This window comes from Delphinus delphis, chromosome X, assembly GCF_949987515.2.
Source record: "Delphinus delphis chromosome X, mDelDel1.2, whole genome shotgun sequence".
Lineage (NCBI taxonomy): Eukaryota > Metazoa > Chordata > Mammalia > Artiodactyla > Delphinidae > Delphinus > Delphinus delphis.
The window spans coordinates 32,803,846-32,812,428 of NC_082704.1; positions in this window are offsets into that span (position 1 = coordinate 32,803,846).

Sequence of the window (8,583 nt, forward strand, 5' to 3'; positions counted from 1 at the left end):
GTCATTTCTCCAAAGAAGCCAGACATATGGCTAATAAGCACATGAAAAATTGTTCAACATAATTAACCATCATGGAGATGCGAATTAAAACCATAGTGAGATACCAATTCATACCCAGTAGAATGGCTCTATCCAAAAAGACAAACAGTAAAAATGTTGGTGAGGATACAGAAAAACAAGAATCTTCATACATTGCTTGTGGGAAGGGAAAATGATATGGTCTTTTTGGAAAATAATTTGGCAGTTTCATGAAAAGTTGAACATAAACTTACCAGGCAACCCAAACCCAAGAGAAATTAAAATATACGTCACACAAAGACTCGTATGCAAATATTCATAGCAGCGTTATTCAAAATAGCCCCAAACTGGAAGCAATTCAAATGTGCATTGTTGGTGAATGGGTAAACAGTATGTGGTATATCCATACAATGGAATACTATTCAGCTATAAAAAGAGTAAGGGCTTCCCTGGTGGCACAGTGGTTAAGAATCCGCCTGCCAGTGCAGGGGTCACGGGTTCGAGCCCTGATCCAGGAAGATCCCACATGCCACAGCGCAACTAAGCCCATGTGCCACAACTACTGAGCCTGTGCTCTAGAGCCCACGAGCCACAACTACTGAAGCCTGTGCGCCTAGAGCCCATGCTCCGCTACAAGAGAAGACACCTCAGTGAGAAGTCTGCAACTGCAACGAAGAGTAGCCCCCACTTGCCACAACTAGAGAAAGCCCGTGCACAGCAACGAAGACACAGCCAAAAATAAATAAATTAATTAATTATTTATTTTAAAAAAGAGTGAAATAATGATGCATGCTACAACATGAATGAACCTCAAAAACGTGCTAAGTGAAAGAATCCAGACACAAAAGGCCCCATATTGCATAATTCCATTTATATAAATTGTCCAGAAAAGGCCAGAGTCAGAAAGTAGATAAGTGGTTGCCTGGGCTTGGTGGGGAGTGGGAATTGACCGCAGAAAGGCCTGAGAGCATTTTTAAGTGTGATGGAAATATTTTTTAAAACTAGCTTTAGTGGTAGTTGCACAATTCTATGAATGAACTGGAAATCTTTGAGTCAGTACATAAATGATAACTCAATAAAGCTTTAAAAAATAATACCCACCGTATTCCAAGGAAATAACTGTAATAAGCTTCCCTCATCAGTTCACTCATGCCTATGTATTTAACTTTTGTTCCATTTGTGTCTATTGCATCTTAGATGAGCAGTCTGCCTTCATGAGCTGTATCTATTTCTGGACTACAAAGAGTCCTGGAAACTCTGACCCACTCCACTCATTCAGTCTAAAACCTATCGAAGCAATGTCAGCTCAGAATCCTAGAAGCAGGAGTCTCTTCTTAAAGTAGCAATAGTTCAGAGTACCTGATCTAGTCCTATCCACAAGCCTCTGCAACAGTCCTCTTTTGTTGTCGACACAAATTCCAGCCAGTACCTTGTGGCAGAGACTTCAGGCATGCATCAGGAAGGAGAAATCTGTTTGATAATGATACCTAGAGGTATCATTCACCAATAATATTAGAATGGAGGAAAGTAAAATTCTCTATTGGCACACACTACACAACTATTTCATAAGAGTTTGATCAGTGTTCTGAGTGTAAGCACATACTTAACAGCAAAGACATTGACAAGTCTCCAGTGCCTTACAAAAACTATACAATTTCTGAAATACTTTCATGGGTACCTGAAAAACAATACTTGGTTATCAATTTAATCAAAATGATGATAAAATGTTTTAAAATAACCATAGAGGAAAGTGATATGGTTATAAGGAAACTTAGTTCTTCCTTATAGAAGAATCTTTGTTCTTTGTACCTTTGCACCTTGGATGCACTTTTTTTAAAAAATCAAAGATATGATAAAGGCAATAAAATGTAGATAAAATTATTCTTATGATATTTGAAATCTCTGCTATCAGGCATATTACACAGAAGGTAAATATAACCTCTTATTACCCCTTGGTATTAGCTTGAAGACCAATTTATCATCTTAAATTTTTTTTTAATTTATAATAATTATAGATTCATAGGAAGTTGCAAAGAAATATACAGGGAAGCTCTGTGTACTCTTTTCCCAGCTTTTATCAGTGGTAACAACTTATACAACTATAGTACAATATCAAAACCAAAAAATTGATATTGTTACAATTCATAGAGCCTATTCAGATTTCAACAGTTATATATTTACTCAGCTGTGTGTGTGTACCTCTATGCAGTTTTCTCATGTGTAGCCTTGTGTAACCACCACCACAATCAAAATACTCAACTGTAACACCAGCATAAGACTCTTTCATGTTACTTATTTATGTCACACCAATCTCCTCCCCTTCTATTCCTAATTCCTGGTGACCATGAATCTCTTCTCTATCTCTATAATTATGTTATTTCATGAATATTACATAAATAGAATCATGCAATATGTGAGTTTTTAAGATTGGCTTTTTTAAAGTCTTTTTTTATGAGTCTTCTTGAAGATCATTTTATTTTATTGTATTTTATTTATTTTTCTTTGGCTACACCATATGGCTTGTGGAATCTCAGTTCCCCGACCAGGGATTGAACCCAGGCCCTGGCAGTGAAAGCTTGGAATCCTAACCACTAGGCGACCAGGGAAGTCCCCAAGATTGGCTTTTTTCACTCAGGATAATGCCCTTGAGATACCTCCAAGTTGTTACATGTATCAGTAACTCATTCCTTTTTTTTTTTTACTGCTGAGTAGTATTCCATGGTATGGATATACCACAAATTATTTAGCCATTCATCCATTGAAAGGCATTTGGGTAGTTTCCAGGTTTTGACTATTACAAATAAAACTGCTATGAGCATTCATGTACAAATACCTGCAGGAAAATAAATCTTCATTTCTCTGCGTTAAACGCCAAGAGTACGATTGATGGATCATTAGTGAAGTCCATTTTTAGACTTGAAAGAAACTGCCAAACTATTTTCCATAGTGTGTGTACCATTTTACATTCCTACCAGCAATGTATGAGTGATCTAGTTTCTCTACATCCTCACCAGCATTTGGTGTTATTACTATGTTTTATTTCAGTCATTCTGATAGGTGTGTAGTAATATCTCATTGTACTTTTAATTCACATTTCTTTAATGGTTAATGATGTTGAACATCTTTTCATGTTTATTTACCATCTGTATATCCTCTTGGGTGAAATATCTGTGCATGTCATTTTCTAATTGGATTGTTTGTTATTGTAATGCTGAGTTTTGAGAGTTCTTTATATACTTTAAATGCAAGGTCATTTGCATATACATATTGGATATGTAATTGCAAATATTTTCTTTCAGACTGGAATTTTTTTTTTACATCTTTATTAGAGTATAATTGCTTTACAATGGTGTGTTAGTTTCTGCTTTATAACAAAGTGAATCAGTTATACATATACATATGTTCCCATATCTCTTCCCTCTTGCGTCTCACTCCCTCCCACCCTCCCTATCCCACCCCTCTAGGTGGTCACAAAGCACCGAGCTGATCTCCCTGTGCTATGCGGCTGCTTCCCACTAGCTATCTACCTTACGTTTGGTAGTGTATAAATGTCCATGCCTCTCTCTCGCTTTGTCACAGCTTTCCCTTCTCCCTCCCCATATCCTCAAGTCCATTCTCTAGTAGGTCTGTGTCTTTATTCCTGCCTTACGCCTAGGTTCTTCATGACATTTTTTCCCTTAAATTCCATATATATGTGTTAGCATACGGTATTTGTCTTTCTCTTTCTGACTTACTTCACTCTGTATGACAGACTCTAGGACTATCCACCTCATTACAAATAGCTCAATTTCGTTTCTTTTTATGGCTGAGTAACATTCCATTGTATATATGTGCCACATCTTCTTTAACCATTCATCCGATGATGGACACTTAGGTTGTTTCCATCTCCGGGCTATTGTAAATAGAGCTGCAATGAACATTTTGGTACATGACTCTTTTTGAATTATGGTTTTCTCAGGGTATATGCCCAGTAGTGGGATTGCTGGGTCATATGGTAGTTCTATTTGTAGTTTTTTAAGGAACCTCCATACTGTTCTCCATAGTGGCTGTACCAATTCACATTCCCACCAGCAGTGCAAGAGGGTTCCCTTTTCTCCACACCCTCTCCAGCATTTATTTTGTCTAGATTTTTTGATGATGGCCATTCTGACCGGTGTGAGATGATATCTCATTGTAGTTTTGATTTGCATTTCTCTAATGGTTAATGATGTTGAGCATTCTTTCATGTGTTTGTTGACAGTCTGTATATCTTCTTTGGAGAAATGTCTATTTAGGTCTTCTGCCCAGTTTTGGATTGGGTTGTTTGTTTTTTTGTTATTGAGCTGCATGAGCTGCTTATAAATTTTGGAGATGAATCCTTTGTCAGTTGCTTCATTTGCAAATATTTTCTCCCATTCTGAGGGTTGTCTTTTGGTCTTGTTTATGGTTTCCTTTGCTTTGAAGTTTCATTAGGTCCCATTAGTTTATTTTTGTTTTTATTTCCATTTCTCTAGGAGGTGGGTCAAAAAGGATCTTGCTGTGATTTATGTCATAGAGTGTCCTGCCTATGTTTTCCTCTGAGAGTTTGATAGTTTCTGGCCTTACATTTAGGTCTTTAATCCACTTTGAGCTTATTTTTGTGTATGGTGTTAGGGAGTGATCTAATCTCATACCTTTACATGTATCTGTCCAGTTTTCCCAGCACCACTTATTGAAGAGGCTGTCCTTTCTCCACTGTACATTCCTGCCTCCTTTATCAAAGATAAGGTGACCATATGTGCGTGGGTTTCTCTCTGGGCTTTCGATCCTGTTCCATTGATCTATCTTTCTGTTTTTGTGCCAGTACCATACTGTCTTGATTAAGGTAGCTTTGTAGTATAGTCTGAAGTCAGGGAGCCTGGGGTAGTTTCATGGCCACGAAGAAGACAGAAAGACCACTCACAACTGCATAAACAAAATTATCACAAGCTTTCTTATCTCCTATTTGTTCTTCTAGAAACTCATTTGTCTTCTCTAAAGAAACCTGTTTGTTCTTGCCCTGGAAGCCCTTTACCCCCTTCCTTTCCTCTACTAAGTTAAATATATAAGCCCCAGATTCTAACTACCCCTTTGAGTATATCACTAAGCACTCCCTCGTATATGCATATTGCACATGTAAATAAACTCTGCTTTCTTTTCCTCTTGCTAATCTATCTTTTGTCAGTTTAATTCACATGTCCTCAGATACTGAGCCCAAGAGGGTAGAGGAATGTTTTTCCTTTCCTACTTCAAATTGCAACATGGTGTTACTTATTATTGTATGAACCTGCCTTCCTCTTAAAATTCTAAGAAACATTTTTGAGTAAATATGTTTTTTTTAATATGTGTTTTATAAATATGTGTTTCTCTTACTAAAAAAGAAATTAAAATTAAACGAGTTTGAACTTTTTTATTTATCCTCTCTCGTGCCTGTAGTTATATCTGTATGTAAACCTATCTACAAATTTTCTTAGGCAATTAAATTTGCAATTGCTTCTCAGATCTGTGGTGCTCTAGGAAACGAGTCTATCTTAGCTGCACTTTTAGGCTAAATTCTCTAAAAGCAGTAATATCTAAACATCACTTGAGGAATTTGCATAAAGTGCGAATTCCTGTGTCTTACCTCCCATCTCCATATTTTCTTATTCACTAAGCAGGAGTCCAAGTGTTTGTAATAAGTACCCCAGGTATGAAATTTAAGCATGCTACACTTTAGAAGAGCTGCCCTAAAACCAAAAATAACTAGACCAAATCTATCTAGATGAGACATTCAGAAAATAAAGTCATCTTTTTGTAAAATCTCACTTGATGCCCTTTTGAAATACTGGAGAAATTTGCAATATGGTTGTTATCTTGGGAATAAATTTTTTCTAAAATCAACACTTGCTATATTAACGTTAACATCATTTTGAAATACTAAAATGGCTATGGCTAGTCCTCGTTTGGAATACATACCTATTTAATCCTATATTCAAGACGTAGAAGCATCTTGCTTACAGACCTGCTGAAGTGGGAAACCAAATTCATCACTTTATGTCAGGGTGCCACATAAAATGTAGACTTTTTGTAACGCCAAGGAAAGGAAATGTACATTTTTTGTAACGTGAAAGTTGGTGTACATTTTACTAAACTTGTTCTTTCTGATGATAATGCCCCTTCCATCTTCTCTGCTTGGTAATTCTTTGATCCTCTTCAAAAGTCACCTCCTGTGACTCTCTTCTTCTACTTTCATTATCCCTTTCTTTGTTTCATCATAATCACTTCTTTCTTTGCACTTGTCCATAGCACGTTGTATTTGTCTGCATTATGTATTTTTTATTGTAATTAATTTGTTATATATCTGTCTTCCTTGCTAGACTGTAAACTTCTCCAGGGCAGAAATCATGGTATAATGATTTTTGTGACCTCAGTCGCTAACTTATTACTCCATTCAGGAGATATGGCCATGATTTAATATCTGTATACATAAGCATTTCTATCTATAGGATACCAAACCATCTTTGTGAATATAATCCAGGACTTTATCAGGCACCTTCCCTTAACAATGATAAAGGTGTATGCATCGTAATAATTTCTGTTGGTGACTGGATAAGTGACTATTTTCAAAGAACTGCTAGACTTCTTTGAAAATTGATAAAATCTAAGAGATAATTATGTTCCAGTTTTCAGATTGTAAGGTAGTAATGAAGAAAGAGAACAAAACAAAAAACCCCATATAACAACTACCTAGGATAAAGGGATGATTGGGTGAATTTTTTGTTTTCTTAGTCCCAATAAGATGGTGTTCAACAATATGGCGTTTCTGTCAGCTTAAATTTTCTCAAGGCTGCTTTGTCTGATTCTGCTGGGTAATGTTAATGTTCATAAATTAGGCAATACTAGTGTTTCTAGGGAACATAGTTACCTTATATTACCCCAGTCAATTTTGGACAAATAATCCAATATTAAATTTTATTTGTGAGTGCATGTTCTACACATTTCAAGCTAAATAGCATCATAACAAATACTATGTAAAACGTTATGATTGTGACTAGTATATGTCAGGGTGTGTGAGTCTGTATTCCTCAGATGCCACTCCAATTTACTGCTACATTGTGCTATGGAAGAGGTCAGCCAGGAAATGGGCCAAGGCTTTTAAAAACTCCAGTGTTCAGCCAATTCTATTAGTTCCAAGTGCTTTGCTTCCTTCCTCTGTGAGGATACATCAGCTTAGCATAATAGGTCCAATTTTCAAAAAGCTGCATTTGATTTATTTCTTTTGGAAATTCAGCTTTCAGTCTGAAAAAAAAAATAACGTGCTTGTATTTAAATAGCCAGATTCCCCACACCCAAACTGGTAGGTGGAATTATGGAATCAGAAAAGACTTCTCTTAGAGACTGATTACGGAAGCACATTTTAAATAATGAACTGTGAAGGAGAATTAACATTTTCTTGCCATTATCCTGATGTTAGGAAGTAAGGGTACAGAATCTTAGTTAGGGGACCAAATACTTTGATTTCTTGAAAGCCTGCCTTAGATGACTGCTTTAATGCAGTCATTACTTCACAAACATGACTTCACTTCAAGCATACATGATTCAAAGATTTTAAAAAGGAGTAGGCAGTTTTTAAATGTATCAAGCAAGGAAGTAGCAAAGTACTTGTCACTAAACAGATAATCAACATTGCAAAAATTGGCTGATGACATGCACAGAAATCCTATGCTATGGCCAAATAATATCATTGCCCAAACTGAGTCTACTAGCATTTTAAAAAATTCTTTGGAATTTAAAAGATAGATAGTGTTAAAGGATACTTTTTCAAAGGTAAAATCATGACTGTCATTTACATATAAAATGAACATATGTCAAAGATTTTATTTAACTCTAACTAATGAAAGAGCCAGAAAGATGTTATTGGTTCGAGACAAATTCAAAGAACAGAAATAGCTTATGAAATGAATTTACAAATAGATTCAAAACTGGCATTTTCCACAAGGAGAGGGAAATCAGTTCTTTTTCCTCTGCATATGGAAAAATCGTTTGCAGTGTTTTCAGTTATCTAAAACTTTGAATTATACGATAATTCGAAGACAGTGTAAAGTGGAGATAACCTTGATGGGTAAATTCAGCAGGACACCCACTAATATGTTTTTGTCCATTTTGATCTTTCATAATTTTTCCTGGCAATAGAATCTATATACACAAGAAATGGTTAATTTCATTAAGTTGATATAAGATTTCCTGTCTTCAAACATAGTCTTTTATTTTATTTTTTAAAAATTTATTTCATTGAAATATAGTTGATTTACAATGTTGTGTTAATTTCTGCTATGCAGCAAAGTGATTCACTTATACACACACACACACACACACACATATATATATATTCTTTTTCATATTCCTTTCCATTATGGTTTATTACAGGATATTGAATATAGTTCCATGTGCTATACAGTAGAAACATAGTCTTATACATAGCTATTGTAGTTCATAGTCACAGTGTTAATTTTCTGTGTGTGGTTAATTTACAGTACATGTTCCAGTTCTTCCTGTGAGTGAATTGATAACTAGGAGTGCTTCTTATAA